This window comes from Ranitomeya variabilis, chromosome 3 (genome assembly GCF_051348905.1).
Source record: "Ranitomeya variabilis isolate aRanVar5 chromosome 3, aRanVar5.hap1, whole genome shotgun sequence".
NCBI lineage: Eukaryota > Metazoa > Chordata > Amphibia > Anura > Dendrobatidae > Ranitomeya > Ranitomeya variabilis.
In genome coordinates, this window is record NC_135234.1 from 184262914 (window position 1) to 184284560 (window position 21647).

Here is a 21647-nt window from a genome sequence, read left to right on the forward strand (position 1 = left end):
GTCACTTGTGTGGGAGCTCCAATGTTTAGGCACACAGGGGCTCTCCAAACGCGACATGGTGTCCGCTAATGATTGGAGCTAATTTTCCATTCAAAAAGCCAAATGGCGTGCCTTCCCTTCCGAGCCCTGCCGTGCGCCCAAACAGTGGTTTACCCCCACATATGGGGTATCATCGTACTCAGGACAAACTGGACAACAACATTTGGGGTCCAATTTCTCCTATTATCCTTGGGAAAATAAAAAACTCCGGGCTAAAATTCATTTTTGAGGAAAGAAAAATATTTTTTTATTTTCATGGCTCTGCGTTATAAACTTCTGTGAAGCACCTGGGGGTTTTAAGTGCTCACTATACATCTAGATTAGTTCCTTGGGGGGTCTAGTTTCCAAAATGGGGTCACTGGTAGGGGAGCTCTAATGTTTAGGCACACAGGGGCTCTCCGAACGCAACATGGTGTCCACTAACGATTGGAGCTAATTTTCCATTGAAAAAGTCAAATGGCGCGCCTTCCCTTCCAAGCCTTGCCGTGCACCCAAACAGTGGTTTACCCCCACATATGAGGTATCGGCGTACTCAAGAGAAATTGCCCAACAAATTTTAGGATCCATTTTATCCTGTTGCCCATGTGAAAATGAAAAAATTGAGGCTAAAAAATTTTTTTTGTGAAAAAAAACTACTTTTTCATTTTTTACGGATCAATTTGTGAAGCACCTGAGAGTTTAAAGTGCTCACTATGCATCTAGATAAGTTCCTTGGGGGGTCTAGTTTCCAAAATGGGGTCACATGTGGGGGAGCTTCAATGTTTAGGCACACAGGGTCTCTCCAAACGCGACATGGTGTCCGCTAACGATGGAGATAATTTTTCATTCAAAAAGTCAAATGGCGCGCCTTCCCTTCCGAGCCTTGCCGTGCACCCAAACAGTGGTTTACCCCCACATGTGAGGTATCAGTGTACACAGGAGAAATTGCCCAATACATTTTAGGATCCATTTTATCCTGCTGCCCATGTGGAAATGAACAAATTGAGGGTAAAAAAAATTTTTGTGAAAAAAAAAGTACTTTTTCATTTTTACGGATCAATTTGTGAAGCACCTGGGGGATTAAAGTGCTCACTATGCATCTAGATAAGTTCCTTGGGGCGTCTAGTTTCCAAAATGGGGTCACTTGTGGGGGAGCTCCAATGTTTAGGCACACGGGGGCTCTCCAAACGCGACATGGTGTCCGCTAAAGATTGGAGCCAATTTTTCATTGAAAAAGTCAAATGGCGCTCCTTCGCTTCCGAGCCCTGCCGTGCCCACAAACAGTGGTTTACCCCCACATATGAGGTATCAACGTACTCAGGACAAATTGGACAACAACTTTTGTGGTCCAGTTTCTCCTTTTACCCTTGGGAAAATAAAAAAATTGTTGCTAAAAGATCATTTTTGTGACTAAAAAGTTAAATGTTCACTTTTTCCTTCCATGTTGCTTCTGCTGTTGTGAAACACCTGAAGGGTTAATAAACTTCTTGAATGTGGTTTTGAGCACCTTGAGGGGTGCAGTTTTTAGAATGGTGTCACTTTTGGGTATTTTCAGCCATATAGAACCCTCAAACTGACTTCAAATGTGAGGTGGTCCCTAAAAAAAATGGTTTTGTAAATTTTGTTGTAAAAATGAGAAATCACTGGTCAAATTTTAACCCTTATAACTTCCTAGCAAAAAAAAAATTTCTTTCCAAAATTGTGCTGATGTAAAGTAGACATGTGGGAAATGTTATTTATTAACTATTTTGTGTCACATAACTCTCTGGTTTAACAGAATAAAAATTCAAAATGTGAAAATTGCGAAATTTTCAAAATTTTTGCCAAATTTCCGTTTTTTTCACAAATAAACTCAGAAATTATCGACCTAAATTTACCACTAACATGAAGCCCAATATGTCACGAAAAAACAATCTCAGAACCGCAAGGATCCGTTGAAGCGTTCCTGAGTTATTACCTCATAAAGGGACACTGGTCAGAATTGCAAAAAACGGCAAGGTCATTAAGGCCAAAATAGGCTGGGTCATGAAGGGGTTAAATGACAGAAGGGGAAGAATCATTTTACATCCCCATTTTTGTGCCATTGATGTGATAATTGGGTGCTGATAGGTTGCCATGACTACTGGAGGCCTGCTGGTAATATACGTGCTTGTAATGCTGATCCTCCTGCGAAAGTCAAGCTGTAGCTGCTGTTCATAGGAGATAGTGATTTTTGCTATACATAGCAGTGCTAATGCACTGCAATGTATAGAGTACAGTCAGTACGTAAAGTATTCAGACCCCTTTAACATTTCCAGTCTTTGTTTTATTGTAGCCATTTGGTAAATTCAAAAAAGTTAATTTTTTTCTCATTAATGTACACTCTGCACCCCATCTTGACTGAAAAAAACAGAAATGTAGTAATTTTTGCACATTTATTAAAAAAAACCTGAAATATCACATGGTCATAAGTATTCAGACCCTTTGCTCAGTATTGAGTTGAAGCACCCTTTTGAGCTAGTACAGCCTTGAGTCTTCTTGGGAATAATGTAACAAGTTTTTCAAACTTGGATTTGGGGATCCTCTGCCATTCTTCCTTGCCGATCCTCTCCAGGTCCATCAGGTTGGATGGTGAAGTTTGGTGGACAGCCATTTTCAGGTCTTTCCAGAGATGCTCAATTGAGTTTAGGTCAGGGCTCTGGCAGGGCCAGTCAAGAATGGTCACATAGTTGTTCCGAAGCCACTCCTTTGTTATTTTAGCTGTGAGCTTAGGGTCATTGTCTTGTTGGAAGGTGAGCCTTATACCAAGTGTGAGGTCCAGAGCACTCTGGAAGAGGTTTTCATCTAGGATATCTCTGTACTTGGCCACGGATTCATGTTTCCTTCAATGGCAGCCAGTTGTCCTATCCCTGCAGCTGAAAAACACCCCCATAGCATGATGCTGCCACCACCATGTTTTACTGTTGGGATTGTATTTGGCAAGTGATGAGCAGTGCTTGGTGTTCTCCACAGATACCGCTTAGAATTATCACCAAAAAGATCTAGCTTCGTCTCATCAGACCAGAGGATCTTATTTCTCATGGCCTGGGAGTCCTTCATGTATTTTTTAGAAAACTCTATGCGGGCTTTCATATGTCTTGCACTGAGGAGTGGCTTCCTTTGAGCCACTCTGCTATAAAGGCCTGACTGGTGGAGGGCTGCAGTGAAAGTTGACTTTGTGAAACTTTCTCCCATATCCCTACTGCATCTCTGGAGCTCAGCCACAGTGATTTTGGGATTCTTATTTACCTCTCTCACCAAGGCTCTTCTCCCATGATTGCTCAGGCAAGGTCTAGGAAAACTTCTGGTGGTCCAAAACTTCTTCCATTTAACGATTATGGAGGCCACTGTGCTCTTAGGAACCTTGAGTACTGCAGAAATTCTGTTGTAACCTTGGCCAGATCTGTGCCTTGCCACAATTCTGTCTCTGAACTCCTTGGCCAGTTCCTTTGACTTCATGATTCTCACTTGGTCTAACATGCACTGTGAGCTGTGAGGTCTTATATAGACAGGTGTGTTCCTTTCCAAATCAAGTCCTATCAGTTTAATTAAACACAGCTGGCCTCCAATGAAGGAGTAGAACCATTTCAAGCAGGATCACAAGGAAACGGACAGCATGTGACTTAAATATGTGTGTCTGAGCAAAAGGTGTAAATAATTATGGCCATGTGATATTCCAGTTTTTCTTTTTAATAAAATTTGTAAAAATTTCTACATTTCTTTTTTTCAGTCAAGATGGAGGTCAGAGTGTACATTAATGAGAAAAAAAAAATCAAATTTTTTGTATTTACCAAACGGCTGCAATGAAACAAAGAGTGAAAATTTTAAAGGGGTCTGTTAGGTGTCGAGTTCCCGCCACTGCATATGGGAATCTCAAACCATCTCCACTGCGGTCTCTCATTCTCCTCCAAGCCGCAGTGGAGCCTGCTCAGCAGAGACATCAGTCCCAGCATCTGGCTCAAGCTGATACTGTGCGACTGGTTACTGCTGTCCTTCAAGGCTCAGCCATCGTAACCAGTACTAATCAGCAGCGAGCAGGCGCTCCTGGGACTAAGTCCTGCTTTTCTTTTTCTGAGCATGTCCAAGGGATGACCTCTCATTGGAGGTCAGGGGTCACATGCTCAGGTCCTTTAGCAGCTCCTATTGGACCACTAGGAAGGTCCTGGAGACAGTTATTGTGTGTGTGTGGATGTATGCCTGTTCTGGTGAAAACTCCGAATCATACCCATCTCTAGTGTTGAGGAATGCTTGCGAATGTTGGAGCTGTCTAGTGCCAGTTAGTGCCATCCAGCACCAGGCACAATCTAATAGCACCTATCAGCAGCATTAGCCAGTGCGGCACCGTGCGCAACCAGTGCGATTACCTGTCCTTAGTTAGGGCGGTTGGTGGTGCCCACCAGAGCAGCGCTGCGCGCACCCAGTGCGCTAAATCTATTTTGTATTTATTTTTCCCTGGCACCGCAGTTCCGGTGCCGAACGCAAGTGGTCTAGAGGGACACTAACCCCGCATCTAGGGGCAGAGTTCTGTGACTCTATACTTGCATTTATTTCCTCTGTGAAATTGAAGCCCTGTGAAGCAACAGGGTTCTCTTTCTTCATACCGAGTGTAGCTAACCCATGTGTGTTTTCATTATACCGCCATTTACTGTCCGCCATTACCTAGCAGCAGGTATCATCTCTGCACGGTGGACCTCGGGCTGCAAACGCACCTTATTCCATCTTTATAATTATTTGGTGCATTCTGCCAGCCCTTACAGCATCTGAATACTTTCCATACCCACTGTAATTGATAACACGATCGCAGCTTCAAGTCGCTTATTAAATATATTTTTTTTAAAAGTGCTTTCACAAACATTACCACCTACCTCACATACACCTTGAACACCAAGCCTTATCCCCCTTCTACCACAACCTCCCTCTTTCCTAGTCATGTTGCTCAGATAGTGAGCTAGGAGCACAGTATTAGCAACTAAAAATTAGATTTTTAACTCTACACAATCTCTGCACACAGCGGAATTTCAGCAACACTAAATGAGAAGATAAAATATGATTTGCTGAATCCCGTTAGTCACAGATTAAAAAATTATTTCAGCATGGATAAGGCCTGTGTAATATTTACTAGATGCTCTAAACATTTTACAAGTGAGCTCTCCCCTAGTGTATGACGTTAGTAGCAGAAGAAAGAATTGCTCAAGTGTAGATGAGGGCTGTATGACAAAGAAGATATGCTAAAAAAACAATTTAGAATTAGATCTCCCCTACTGTATGACGTTAGTAACCGATGAAATTTTTTTGGGCCTGTGGATGAATCCTGTATAACATTGACTAGATGCCTTAAACAATTTCAAAGTGAGATGTCCCCTACTGTATGCCATTACTAACAGAATAATTTTTTTTGGCCTGTAAATGAGGCCTTAATAACATAGACTAGATGCTCCAACCAATTTCAAAGTGACATTTCACTTACTGTATGATTTTACTTTTTTTTTTCCCCTCCTTTTTTTTTTTTCTATGCTATGTTGTGCATAAATATGTGATTCTTCAGAATTTGTTTTAGTCTTTGCCTGATGAAGAGACGTATGTAGTCTCGAAAGCTTGCAATTTGTTACCATCTTTTCAGTTAGCCATTAAAAGGTATCAACCACTGAGGACTCTCAATTCTAAATATTTTTGTATGATTTTAGTAACACAAGAAAGAATTGTTTAAGCGTGGATGAGGGCTGTATGACAAAGAAGATATCCTCCAAACAATTATAAAATTAGATTTCTCCTACTGTATGATGTTAGTAACCAAAAACTTTTTTTGGGCCTGTGGATGAGGACTGTATAATATTGACTAGATGCTAAGAACAATTTCAAAATGAGATGTCCCCTCCTGTATGATGTTAGTAACAGAAGAAATAATTGTTTGTGTGGAAGGAGGCTGTATGACAAAGAAAATATGCTCCAAACGATTTTAAAATTAGATCTCCCCGACTGTATAATGTTAGTAACTGATGCCATTTTTTAACTGTGCTTGAGGCCTTTACAACATTGACTAAATGCCCCAACAATTTCAAAGTGAGATATCGCCTACTGTATGACGTTAGTAACAGAAGAAATAATATTTGGACCTTGGTTGATGCCTGTATAACATTGGCTAGATGCCCCATACACTTTCAAAGTGAGATCTCCTCTACTGTATAACGTTAGTAACAGAAGAAAGTATTGTTTAAGTGTGGATAGAGGCTGTATAACAAAGAAGATATGCTCCAAACAATTTTAAAATTTGATCTCCCCTACTGTATGACATTAGTTACTGACAACATATTTTGGATCTGTGGACGAAGCCTGAATAACATTAACTAGATGATACAAACTATTTCAAAGTGAGATGTCCCCTACTGTATCACGTTAGTGACAAAAGAAATATGTTTTAGCTTGTGGATAATTTATGTAATAATTATAGGGCATGGAACAAGACAACCACAGGACACAGTTTTATAAGTGGTAAAGTCTATATTATCACACTGTGATTCAAACAGGTGCAGAGAGAAACTCAAGTCCACGACACTTGGTGTAAATATTAAATGCAGCTTAGCAGTCTATAGGAAACTTAAGAGGAAAATGCAATCACGCAGAAAGTCTATGAAGCACAGTTATTCTTGAGGATACTTGACACAAATAAGTCCTTGTTTTAGTCCAAACACAGATAGACATGCTTATAAGGCAGTTCAAGCAATGTCTTATCTCAACCAGGAAGGCCTAGGTGATAATCTCAGGTTTAAGCAGAGCAGCAACAGCTTACATGTCCAGCAAATGCAGATGGAAGTAAACTCGAGCAGCAGATGAAGGAGGATTACTGGAAACTGGTGTATGCAGCAGGAACTCAGAGCAGAGTAGCAGGACAACCACACAGGTTCACAGGAGCAGGTATAGAGCCAGGGAGTCACCAGAGTAAGGAGCTGGATGCAAGGCAGAATACTCTAGCACAGACTGAAGGCTGGGGTGGAGTTTTATAGCAGGAAGACACAGTGCACATGAGATCAAAGGTGCCATCTTGGAAAAGGGCAGTAATACACAAAAGGTAATAAAAAATGTTCAGAGTCCTGACATTACTACCTCCTTAGAAGCGGCCTCAGGATGATCCTGGCTCTGGTTTCTCAGGGAATCTCTGATGAAAATGAGAAATCTTCTGTTGGGCATTGATGTTTTCCACAGGTTCCCAAGAGTCTTCCTCAGGGGGAGATCCCTGCCATCTTATCAGATATTGGAGCCGATTCATGAGAATCCTGAAATCAATAATTTCCTCCACCACAAATTGTTCTTGCCCATCAATCACCACAGGCTGCGGAGGTGGCACAACACGTCCCTGGAAGGTATTAGGAGATACAGGCTTTAGTAAAGATACTTGACAAACTGGGTGTACCTTCATAGTCTTAGGCAGCTTCAGCCGGCAGGCCACAGAGCTCACAATACCTTTGATCTTGAAAGGGTTAATGAATTTCTGTCCAAGTTTTTGTGAAGGAACGTTTAACTTCAGATTCTTAGTTGCTAACCACACGGAATCTCCTACATTGAACATGGGTGCAGGTTTACGGAATCTATCAGCTGATCTCTTATAACGTTCTTGAGCTGTGGTCAGGGATTCCTTCAGAACCTCCAGATTTTGCCTCATCACAGTCAGCCTTTCCTCCACTGTCGGAACCAGAGAATTAATTGGAGACCTAGGTAAGATACACGGATGAAAACCCAGATTGGCAAAGAAAGGTGTAAATTTAGTGGAGGCGCTCTGAGAATTGTTATATGAAAACGGCAGCAACTCCAACCAATCATCCTGGAGATGGCTGACATAGCATCTTAGATATTGTTCCAGTGTCTGGTTGGTCCGCTCAGTCTGACCATTTGTCTGGGGATGGTAAGCAGAAGAGAGACAGACATTAATATTGAGTGCAGAGCAAAACCCCTTCCAGAATCTTGAAGTGAACTGTACTCCACGGTCAGAGATGATCTCTTCCGGGACCCCATGCAATCGAAAGACATTCTGTATAACCAAGTTCACTGTATCTTTAGCTGAAGGGAGGCCGGTGCACGGAACAAAATGAGCAGCTTTAGTCAGGTGATCAACTACCACCATGATTGTATTCATGCCCCCCGATGTAGGCAGCTCCACAATAAAGTCCATTGATATAGACCCCCAAGGGCGGGACGGAACAGGTAATGGTTGTAGAAGACCCGTAGGTGCCACATGAGGAGTCTTGTAACGAGCACATACCTCGCAAGAGAGAACATAGTCCTTGGTATCCTTCAGGCAAGTTGGCCACTAGAAGAATCGGCTCAGGAACTCTTGTGTCTTCTGTACCCCCCTGTGACCAGCCAACTTGGAGTCATGTACCAACTTGAGGATCTGCAGACGGACGACCTCAGGGACGTAGATTCATCGATCTCTGAACCACATGCCACCCTTAAAGACAAGATTATAAGCCTCCCTGCACTCTTTTCACAAGTCCTGATTGTGGATAACTCCGATGAAATTGGCATCAGATAGAATGGTCTTGGACGGGGCTCCAGGTACGGAATCCGCAGCATGGATTCGGGATAAAGCATCAGCCTTCCCATTACGAGAACCTGGACGGTACGAGATAACAAAGTTAAATTGATTTAAAAATTAGTTCCAAGGAGCCTGACGAGGAGAAAGACATCTAGCGGATCTAAGGAACTCTAAATTGCGATGGTCAGTTAGCACGTGTGCAGCTCCTTGCAGATGATGCCTCCATTCTTTGAAAGCTGCAATAATAGCCAGCAATTCCTTGTCTCCCACGTCGTAATTCTTCTCTGGTGAGGTTAGTCAACGGGAAAAGAAAGCACAAGAATGTAGCAGACCCTTCTCTCCAGTTCTTTGGGAGAGAATAGCCCCCAAAGTATTATCAGAAGCGTCCACCTCCACAATGAAAGAAAGTGTTGGATCTGGGTGTATCAACAGCAGTGCTGAGGTGAAACAGATCTTAAGTCGATCAAAAGCTTCTTGAGCCTGTGGTGACAACTTAACGGGCTTTTCCTTCTTTGTCAAGGAAGTAATGGGACGGACAATATCAGAAAAATTTCGAATGAAGCGTCTGTAGAAATTTGCAAAACCAATAAAACGTTGGACCTCCTTAACGTTCTTGGGTACCAGCCAGTCAAGGATAGCCTGAATCTTACCAGATTCAATGTTCAGCCCCTGAGGAGAGATGATATAACCTAAGAACTGTATCTCAGAACGATGGAAATCGCATTTCTCAGGCTTAATATACAGATGGTCCTCTTTCAGACATCTTAATACAGTTTTGACATGTTCTTCATGTTCCTGTAGAGAGTCAGAAAAGATTAGTATATCGTCCAAATAGATCACCACAAACTAGTCCAACAAATCTCTGAAAATGTCATTAGCAAGGTGTTGAAACATTGCAGGAGCATTACAAAGCCCAAAGGGCATCACAAGATATTCAAAGTGTCCATACCGGCATCTGAATGCTGTCTTCCACTCATCCCCTGGACGAATACACACCAAATTATAAGCCCCACAAAGATCCAGTTTAGAGAACACCTTAGCATGGCGGACTCTTTCCAGTAATTTGGGAATCAGAGGCAAAGGGTAACGGTTTCTTATGGTTACCTTATTAAGTTCCCGATAGTCAACACAGGGTCTCAGGGTCCCATCCTTCTTTTTTCCAAAAAATATAGGTGCCCCTGCTGGTGAGGAAGAAGGACGTATGAAGCCTTTGGCCAGATTTTCATCAATATACTCCTTTAAGGCTTGAAGCTCAGGTGCCGCCAAAGGGTATACGTTACCAAAAGGAATAGCTGCCCCAGGAAGCAGCTCAATGGGACAGTCATAATGCCTGTGTGGAGGAAGCTGATCTGCATTCTTCTTGTCACAGATGTCAGAGAGCTCTTTATATGCTGAAGGTAAAGTAAATATCTGTACATGTGGTTCCGTAGCCGTGGACTCAGTGTTAGGGCTAGCGGAACGCACCGAGTAAATATAGATGTTATTATTGGTGCGTTCGCAGCCCGGGGTTCACCGTGCAGGAGGAACCTGCTGCTAGCAAATGACGGCACTATATGGCGGTTTAAGCGACTTCTGTTACTTCACAGAGTCGCACGGAAACAAGACGCTGTGCCCTGTTAACCCCACAGGAGTTCACAGCTAACTGCCGAGCTGAAGGCAGTCTGTGGTCACACACACATACAATCTCCTCACCAGAGAAGCCGGTATTCTAGAGGCTTATTTCAGCCGGGGCCCTAGATCCACACACACAATCTCCTCGCCGGAGGTGCCAGCATTCTAGAGGCTTATTTCAGCCGAGTCCCTGAACACACACATAAATGTGACCACACTGGCACATGCACAAAACTGATTCAATACTAGCGCATGGCCGTGCGGTCATGAGAACCTTAAATAGCTGCAGCAAGAACAGGACCTTCCTAGAAGGACCAATGAGAGGCTGCTACAGAGCCTGAGCACCTTCAGGACCCTCCTGGAGGACCAATGGATTTAGCTGCAGTATCTGAACATGTGACCCTCGATCTCCACTGAGAGATCTTACTCTGGGCATGCTCAGAACGAGAAAATCAGGACTTGGTCCCAGAAGCGTCTGCTCACCGCTGCTCAGTACAGACCTTAATGGCAGAAGCTGGAAAAGCAGCAGTAACTCTTTGGACAGAGTCAGACTGAGCAAGACGCTGGGACCGACGTCTCCGCTGAGCCAGCTCCACTGCGGCTGGAGAAGGATGGGAGACCACAGCGGAGATGGCTCGAGATTCCCCCTGTGCAGAGGCGGGATCTCGACCCCTAACACTCAGGGACAGCTTCTGTTAACGCTGAGTTGCTCCTTGTTGGAAAGATAATCTCCTTGGTCTCCCAGTTGATAATTGGGTTCTGAGAACGCAACCAAGGAAAATCACAGGAAAATTAGAAGAAATTAGCAAGAAAGAAAGTTGCTCCTGATGATTAGGCTCCAACAAAATTTCAAGGGGTACGGTCTCCTGATCCACAGGCCCAGAGATTAAAGGTGACCCATCCACTGTTTCCATGGTAATTAGAGAGGCTCTTTGCTGAATTTCAATACCATGTTCCTTGGCAAATGCGATATCCATGAAATTGCAACCTGCACCAGAGTCAATCATAGCTGCACTGGAAATCCACTGTCCTGAACACAGGATCTTAATAGGGAGAGAACAGTGAGAGTTCTTCTCCTTCAGCTCCTTGGGGGGGTGAAGTCATAGAAAGTGAATGGAATACAGCATTTAAAGGCAGTCTACATTCAGAGATGTCAGATTCATCATCACAGTTGTCATATTCTCCTACCGCTGCTAGCACCTTGTTAGGCCGCTTGGAACAGTTGATTAAGAAGTGGCCAGACTGACCGCAGTAGAAACATAGACTTTCACGAAGGCAATGCTCCCGGCGCTCACTAATCTCGCGCCTCTGAACGGAATCAATTTGCATGGGCACCTCCTCCACCTCCCGAGATGTTTTACCTGCAGGCTCTTTGGAAGGAAGGGAAAAGTTAGAAATACCGTTATATGCAGCAAACTTCTCCTGCCTACGCTCAATAAGGCAAATGTCTATGTGCACACAATGCTGTATAAATGTCGCTAGCTCGTGGTGACTCAGAGCGAGCTAGTTCATCTTTTACAATACTAGACAGACCCCTTTTAAAAATAGGCAATTGTGCATAACTGTCCCGATTGGTATTTACCGCTAATCTCCTGAATTCAGTGGCATACTCAATAACAGAACGTTTAGCCTGGCGTAAAGACAATGAAGCAGATTCAGCAGTTGCACGGCGATTAGGATCATCAAACATTAATGCCATAGCGGCCAAGAAATCATCCAAGTTATTTAACCGTGGGTCACGAGACTCGTGAGGTCAGCAGCATTATTACACACAATACTTTGGATCTATCAGTAGGAAAACGGTTAGCATGCACATCAAAATATAGCATACATTGATTCACAAAGCCACGAAATTTGTCACGATCACCATTAAATCTGAATGGAGGCAACTTAGGTGGGCTAGCTGGTGGCGGTTGCCCACAGGGTAAAGTCGCTTGTGCAGCTATTTGCGTGCTTATGTCCTGAAAAGCCCGTTCACACTGGGACTCTATGCCAGCAAGTTTGTTTTCCTGGGCTGCCATGCGGGTGCTTAAGTCCTGCAAAGTTTGTCCAAACACTTGTTGATTGTGTTCAATGCTTCCAAACTTCTTTTGCAGACCTTCCACATCTTTCTGCAGTGATCTAATTATGGAAAACACCTGCTCTAATCTGCTCTCTGCAGTCATTATTCCAGCAGTCTTCTCTTTTCTGGCTTGAGTATCCTGTAATAATTATAGGGGATAACTCAGGAAACTCTTTGCATGGAACAAGACAACTACAGGACACACTTTTATAAGTGGTAAAGTCTATATTATCACATGGTGATTCAAACAGGTGCAGAGAGAAACTCAAGTCCACAACACTTGGTGTAAATGTTAAACGCAGCTTAGCAGTCTATAGGGAACTTCAGAGGAAAATGCAATCACGCAGAAAGTCTATGAAGCTCAGTTATTCTTGAGGATACTTGACACAAATAAGTCCTTGTTTTAGTCCAAACACAGATAGATATGCTTATAAGGCAGTTCAAGCAATGTCTTATCTCAACCAGGAAGGCCTGGGTGATAATCTCAGGTTTAAGCAGAGCAGCAACAGCTTACATGTCCAGCAAATGCAGATGGAAGTAAACACGAGCAGCAGATGAAGGAGGATTACTGGAAACTGATGTATGCAGCAGGAACCCAGAGCAGAGTAGCAGGACAACCACACAGGTTCACAGGAGCAGGTATACAGCCAGGGAGTCACCAGAGTCAGGAGCTGGATGCAAGGCAGAATACTCTAGCACAGACTGAAGGCTGGGGTGACGTTTTATAGCAGGAAGACACAGTGCACATGAGACCAAAGATGCCATCTTGGAAAAGGGCAGTATTGCACAAAAGGTAATAAAAAATGTTCAGAGTCCTGACACTTTATAACATTGACTAGATGCTACAAACAATTTCAAAGTGAGATCTCCCCTACTGTATGGCATTAGTAACAGAAGAAAAAATTGTTTAAGTGTGGATGGAGACTGTATGACAAAGAAGATATGCTCCAAACAATTTAAAAAAATAGATTGTATGACAAAGAAGATATGCTCCAAACAATTTAAAAAAATAGATCTCTCCTACTGTTTTACGTTAATAACCAGCCACATTTTTTTGGACTGAGATGTCCCCTTCTGTCTGAACTTAGTAACAGAAGAAATATTTTTTGGTCGGTGGATGAGGCCTGTATAACATTTACTAAATGCTCCAAACAATTTCAAATTGAGATGTCCCCTACTGTATGATGTTAGTAACAGAATCATTTTTTGGCCTGTGGATGAGACCTGTGTAACATTGACTAAATGCTACAAACAATTTCAAAGTGAGATCTACCATTCTGTATGACGTTAGTAACAAAAGAAATATTTTTTTGACCTGTTGCTTTAAACAATTTCAAAGTGAGATTTACTATATCACGTCAGTAACAGAAAAAAAATATTTTAGTGTGGATAAGGCCTGTATAATCTTGAAGATAGGCTCAAACAATTTCAAACTCAGATATCAGCTGCTATATCAAGTTTAAGAAATATATATATTTAATGTGCAAAAGCTCTGCATACAGAACATTTTCAAGGTCACTGAATGACAGAGAGGGATATAACGGACTGTATAACGTTTAGTGACAAAAAAATATATATTTTTAATGTGCGTGAGGTGTGTATACAGCTTCATATCACCACCACAAAATTACAAGTTAGGATATGACTGGATGTATCACGTTTTGCAACAGAAAAACTTTTATTTTTTTCATCTGCATGAGCTCTGCAAGCAGGTTTATTTCACCACCACAAAATTACAAGGATATTAGAGACTGTATCACGTTTTGCAACATAAGGAATATTTTTTTCATTTGCATGAGCTACACAGACAGTTTCATATCACCGCCACAAAATTACAACATGAGTTGCGAAGGGCTGTATCATGTTTTGCAACAGAATTTTTCTTTAATGTGCGTTAGGTCTGCAGACAGCTTCATATCACTGCCACCAAATTACAACGTGGGATATGGTGGTCTGTATCACGTTTTTCAACAGAAAAACTTTTTTTAATTTCATTTGCATGAGCTCTGCAGACAGGTTTATTTCACAGCCATAAAATTATGTGGGATATGGCTGTCTGTATCACATTTAGCAACAGAAAAAAAATGTGCTTTGCTGTCTTTGTCTGTGGACCTCAGTAATGGCACAAAAAAATCTGCTGGAAGGTCAAAATTTGACAGCCACACAGGACACTACCTAGCTAAAATATCTGACTAATAAACAACTTCCTAGCTATCTATCTAAAATCTAGCTGCTAACAGTATCAGCTTGAGGAGAAGCCTCTCTGCACTGTTACAGTGTCAAAATGGAGCTAAAACAAGATGTCCGCTCTTTATATGGAGAGTGACATGTGATTTCAGCAGCCAAGGATACAAGATGTTGTGTCAGGACATTGTGGATGTTTCCTGCGCCCTGATTGGCTATCAGCAATGAGCACACCTAAAGTTCAAAAAATAAAAATTACAGTTTACGAGCACGCGCGCCCCTGAGCTCTGCAAACCCCTTACCCTCATCAAACACATGCCCCACGCTCATCACACACCACCATTATAATATAAGTGCTGAAAATACTTTAGTGGCAACACAAATATTTTCCCACACTTTTTTCCGAATGCTTCCAATAATTGCCAATTTTATAAAATTTTGCTAGTTTTTCCGATCACGAATCCGAATGTGCCATATTTGTGCCGAATTTATGTTTGGCAATAATTTTTCCAACAAATTCGCTCATCACTACCCATCACCCTGTTCTGTCCAGAGAGCTCACACTGTGTCCAGCTAAAGATTTTTATAGTGCTCATTTCCCTAAAGGGAAAAGAAGTATCATTTTCATGGGATCAGGAGAAATTATACCTGATATCTTCATCCTCATGTTTGGCATCTTCATAATCGTACTGATCTGCAGAATCATATTTCCAAGTAAGTTTTACTCTATAGTGACGTTGGTAAATTAAACCCTCCCCAAAATTGAGATATTGCACTTTATTTGCAGTTTCAATGCATTGAAATGTTTCTGCTATTTTCCAGTGCATTACATGATAAGATGAATGATGTCATTCAAAAACAAGATTTGTCCTGTAAGCAACATATGGCCATATTAACAGAAAAATAAAAACGTTATGGCTCTTGTATGAAAGGGAGGAAAAAAAATTTGAAAACAAAAAAATGGAACATTACCCCGGCTTGAAGGGTTTAAAGCACCACTCTAAAGTTTTGTTTGCTTTTTTTATGCTGGGGTGGTGACCCTAATGTAAATTCCTTGTCCCGTGGAATATAATTACAAGATGCTGTCTTCTTCTCTTCTCCACTCCACTCTGGTCTGTCTTCTGCAGTTTTTGTCTTGCCGCATCACTCTAGTGTTTGCTGGGGGAGCGAGAGGTCAGAATAAGGCGCTAATAGACTTTAATTGAGAGCTTGTGACCGGTACCTTTGACTTCTGGTCATTCAGAAGAGATGGTTATAAGATGGCTGATCTGGACAGGTGCGGCACTAGGAACAGCTGATAAGTATATTCTTAGGGGCAGGAAATTTACATTATTGCCACCACTCCAGTGCAGAAATTAAAACAATGCTGCAGTAGTACTTTAACATTTATTTAGCTACAGAGATCAATTCCAAAGTCTATAAAAAGGTGAGATCTACACAAGAATACATCTATACCTAAAAAGCATAGGAAATAAAACTCCAGAAGTTATTCTAAAATCTTAGTGCTTTTGTATAAGCGAGGTATTCACAACGTAAGAGCATCGTTAAGTGAACATCTCTTATATGCTTGAGCTTCAAGTCTACATCTTTTTCCAGGCTGAAATGTTTCCATTTTGTGTCTGTTTCTTTTATCATTTAAATTTGTGACTCTATTATGTAATTATAAAGAGGTAGGAATTTCATTGCAAAAAAAAAAATAAAATGTACTGTATAAGAAGCTATTATTATTCTGAATGCTTGAAGAATCATACTTAGAGTGAATGACTTCTGACTTAGAAAAGTTATCAGAGATGGGATTTATTTGAAGCTTTGACTATACAGAAAAGTATTTGACAGTCTGTATTTGGCTTTAAACTCTGCAACAAATGATCTGTAGAATGTGAAACATTTTCATATTGAGAAATATTACAATTAGTTGCAAGCCTTCTTTAATTATACAGTGCAGTGGAAAAGTATCTGTTGCATTACATATATTTTATGCTAGTACATGCATACATGATGTTGGTAGAAGTTTCGGACTTTAAAATGGGCTGTCCACTATTTAAAGACATATTAAAACGAAACTAAAAAAAAGTTGATAAAAATAAATAAACTAAGACACTCAATCAGTGAGGCTATCACAAGGACTATAAAAGATAAGAACTGGCCAAGCAGCACCTAAATCTGCTTGTGGTGTACTAATGCAGTGCTGAAATACATTGAAATTGGAAGTAGTCTCAGTGTGTGAGAAATAATCCAAAATTTCAAGTGATATTGGAAGTGCCGGACCTGCGTAGTCAGTGTGACTGTAAATTGCATGATTTGTGATACACTGCAGTAACAGCAAGTTGAAAACAGATTTTTTTTTATTCTTCACACTGCAAATAATGAGGGCAGTTCATTTCCTACCTGTACTCATTTTGCTAAGAAACTAATATCTTGAAACCTAGCCCTGTGTCACTGTAAATGTGCATTCTTTTTAAGACAGAAGGGACATTTTCACAATCCAGAAATTTGTATTTTGTGTTTATTTTAAACTCAATTTCATTCTTGTCTTGAGGTATTAAATATTGCTTTTGGTTTTTGGCACCAAATGCTTCAAAATGGTGCACACTTTTTAGGGCCAAAAGTCACACGTTTTGCAAAAAAGCGCAAATATTGCTGTTATACTCAGAAATACAAAAGGGCGAAGACTGGAGTGAAGTTGCACCAAATTTTTAAACTTCTTGAAAAGTCACAATTGATGAACTACAAAAAATCATCTGAAAATGCTAAACTCCACCAGCAAATTGGAAAAAAGGTGAACACATAAAATAGATGTCATAAAAGGTGCACATTAAAATGTATTGGGTACAAAAAAAGGTGCAAAAACACAAAACTAAACAAAAAACAGGTGCAAAGGCAATGATGAATCTCGGCCTTCCTTTTTTGTAATAGTCCAATAATAGACATGTACATATTACACAAATGCAGCGGCTTGTTGCAGGTTCTTGCTTTTCAGATTTTAACCTACCTAGCACCACTACTTGTGAAAAAGCCATGACTTCTTCCATCCGTTTGCACCACATTTGTACACTTAAACAGCATAACATAACTTTAAGTAAATCAAACTTCTGTGAAATCAAGCTGTCCACTTAGGAAGTAACACTGTTTGACAATCAATGTCACATGCTGTTGTGCAATTGGAATAAACAACAGATGGAAATTATTGGCAATTATCAAGACACACTCAATAAAGGCGTGGTTCTGCAGGTGGGGACCACAGACCACATCTCAGTACCAATGCTTTCTGGCTGATGTTTTGGTCACTTTTGAATGTTGGTTGTGCTTTCACACACCTGGTAGCATGAGACGGACTCTACAACCCACACAAGTGGCTCAGGTAGTGCAGCTCATCCAGGATGGCACATCAATGCAAGCTGTGGCAAGAAGGTTTGCTGTGTCTGTCAGCGTAGTGTCCAGAGGCTGGAGGCGCTACCAGGGGACAGGCCAGTACTCCAGGAGATATGGAGAGGGCCGTAGGAGGGCAACAACCCAGCAGAAGGCCCACTACCTCAGACTTTGTGCAAGGAGGAAAAGGAAGAGCATTGCCAGAGCCTTGCAAAATGACCTCCAGCAGGCCACAAATGTACATGTGTCTGCACAAACAGTTAGAAACCGACTCCATGAGGATGGTCTGAGTGCCCGACGTCCACAGATGGGGGTTGTGCTCACAGCCCAACACCATGCAGGACGCTTGGCATTTGCCACAGAACACCAGGATTGGGAAAGTCACCACTGGCGCCCTGTGCCCTTCACAGATGAAAGCAGGTTCACACTGAGCACATGTGGCAGACATGACAGAGTCTGGAGATGCCGTGGAAAGTGATCTGCTGCCTGCAACATCCTTCAGCGTGACCAGTTTGGTAGTGGGTCAGTAATGAGGTGGAGTGCCATTTTTTGGTGCTCGCCAGAGGTAGCCTGACTGTAATTATGTACCGAGATGAGATTCTCGGACCCCTTGTGAGACCATATGCTGGTGCGGTTGGCCCAGGTTTCCTCCTAATGCAGGACAATTCCAGACCTTATGTGGCTGGAGTGTGTCAGCAGTTCCTGCAAGATGAAGGCATTGAAGCTATGGACTGGCCTGCCCATTCCCCAAACCTGAATCAGAATGAACACATCTGGGACATCATGTCTCGCACCATCCACCAACGTCGCATTAAACCATAGACTGTCCAGGAGTTGACAGACGCTTTAGTCCAGGTCTGGGTGGAGAGCCCTCAGGAGACTATCTGCCACTTTTAGGACTGGTGGAAGGCACCAAATAATAATTAGAGATGATATAAGGTGCGTTCGCAGTCTGTGGTCCACCGTGCAGCTAAGACACCTTCTGCTTGGTAATGACAAACTATATGGCGGTACAATGTGAGTACACACACGGGTTAGCTTCACCTGGTATGAAGAAAGCAAACTCTGTTGCATCACAGGGCTGCGATACCACACAGAGAGTGCAAGCAAGGCGACACAGAACTCTGCCCCAAGACTCAGGGTAAGAGTCCCTCTAGACCTTTTGCGCTCGACACCGCTACTGTGGTGTCAGGGAAACAACTAAAGTAAATATTTTCCACACAGGAGAGTGTGCAGTGCCGCTCTGGCAGACACCACTAACCACCCTAACTAGGGCCAGGAAAGCGCACTATCTGTGCATGGTGCCACTCTGGTGGACGCTGCTAACTGGATTCAGCAACTTGTGCAATTGTGCAGGATAGCACTGTCGGGCGCTAGGTAGCTCTACCATTTGTGAGCAGGCAACAACACTAGGGATGGTAATGATTCGGAGCTCTCATGCATCGACAGGCATTCATCCACACACACAAGTTAATAAGTTTACACTAGCGCATGGCCGCTCGGCCATGCGAAACTTTTATAGCGGTAGCGCTCCGGGACCTTCCTGATGGTCCAATAGGAGCCGCAACAGGACCTGAGCATGTGACCCCCGACCTCCAATGGGAGGTTATTCCGTGGGCATGCTCAGTGTGGGAAAAGCAGGACTTAGTCCATGAAACACCTGCTCGCTGCTGAACAGTGCTGGCTACAAAGGCGGAGCCTGGAAAGGTAGCAGTACCCAAGCGCACAGTATCAGCTTGAGACAGACGCTGGGATTGACATCTCTGCTGAGCAGGTTCCACCGAGGCTGGAGGAGAATGGGAGACCGTAGTGGACATGGGTTGAGATTCCCCCTGTGCTGCAGCGGGAGCTTGACACCTAACAGCCGCCTCATCAGGAGCATGCACAGGTGTTGTAGGTAGGTCATACAGGCACATGGAGGCCACACACACTACTGAGCATCATTTTCTTGAGGCATTTCCACTGAAATTGGATCAGCATGTAACTTCCATTTCCACTTTGATTTTGAGCATCATTCCAACTCCAGACCTCCGTGGGATATTAGTTGCGATTTACGTTGATCATTTTTAGGTTTTATTGCTCTCAACACATTCCATTATGTAATGAATAAAGATTTACAACTGGAATATTTCATTTAGTGATATCTAGGATGTGGGATTTTCTATAAACAGGAGCAAAAGAAAACATTTGACCCCAAATAGAGTACATTTTAGACCAATTTAAAATATAAATAGCAAAAAAAGTCTGATACTGCAGTGTGTTGTTATATAGACTTTTGGTTACCATATGTATTCCCTTTGCCAAATACTTGGACAGTCTGTTCAATACAGTCCTAGGGGACTTCTAATTCTTATACAAGTTTCTTCTGGGAAATTACAGATATTGCAGTATTGACATTCATGGGCAAATTCAAATTTTAAGCAATTCTCCTCTCTGATTTTCAGATGTGACTGCTAGACTTAATTGAATCTTTTGAAATTCAAATTCATCAGGTTCCACAAATTTTTCCCCAAAAATTTGATCTCCAGTGAATAAAATTGCCACAAATATCAATACTGCAAATTTTCCAAATGCCCTGAAAAAACATGTGTTACACTTTGAGGTCCTCTAGAACTGCATCTAACTCTTTTCAAGTTTTTAACCCCTTCATGACCTTGGGATTTTTCATTTTTCCGTGTTCATTTTTCACTCCCCTCCTTCCCAGAGCCATAACTTTTTTATTTTTCCGTCAATTTGGCCATGTGAAGGCTTATTTTTTGCGGGATGAGTTGTACTTTTGAAATACATCATTGGTTTTAGCATGTCGTGTACTAGAAAATGGGAAAAAAATTCCAAGTGCGGTGAAATTGCAAAAAAAGTGCAGTCCCACACTTGTTTTTTGTTTGGCTTTTTTGCTAGGTTCACTAAATGCTACAACTGACCTGCCATTATGATTCTCCAGGTCAGTATGAGTTCATAGACACCTAACTTGACTAGGTTATTTTTTACCTAACTGGTGAAAAAAAATTCCAAACTTTGCTAAAAAAAAAAAAATTGCGCCATATTCCGATACTCGTAGCGTCTCCATTTTTCATGATCTGGGGTCAGTTGAAAGCTTATTTTTTGCATGCCAAGATGATGTTTTTAATGATAGAATTTTGGTGCAGATACGTTCTTTTGATCGCCCATTATTGCATTTTAATGCAATGTCGCGGCGACCAAAAAAACATAATTCTGGCATTTCAAATTTTTTTCTCCCTACGCTGTTTAGCGATCAGGTTAATGCTTTTTTTTATTGATGGATCAGGCGATTCTGAACTCGGCAATACCAAATATGTGTAGATTTGATTTTTTTTTAATTGATTTATTTTGATTGGGGCGAAAGGGGGGTGATTTAAACTTTTATATTTTTTTATTTTTTTCACATTTTTTTTAACTTTTTTTTTTTACTTTTCCCATGCTTCAATAGCCTCCATGGGAGGCTAGAAGCAGGCACAGAACGATCGGCTCTGCTACATAGCAGCGATCTGCTGTTCGCTGCTATGTAGCAGAAAATCAGGTGTGCTGTGAGCACCGACCACAGGGTGGCGCTCACAGCTGCCGGGGATCAGTAACCATAGAGGTCTCAAGGACCTCTATGGTTACAATACTGAAGCATCACCGACCTCCGATCATGTGACGGGGGTCAGCGATGCTCACCGCCGGAGCCCACATCAAAGAGGGGCTTCTGACCTCGGACGTACTATCCCGTCTGAGGTCAGAAAGGGGTTAAACAATTAGTGATGTCAAAGTGGCCTCACCAAAGAAAGGGATGGTAACCCCTGATAGTAACCAACCGTCGATTTAATAACTCCATTTAATTATCCTTTTTACTCA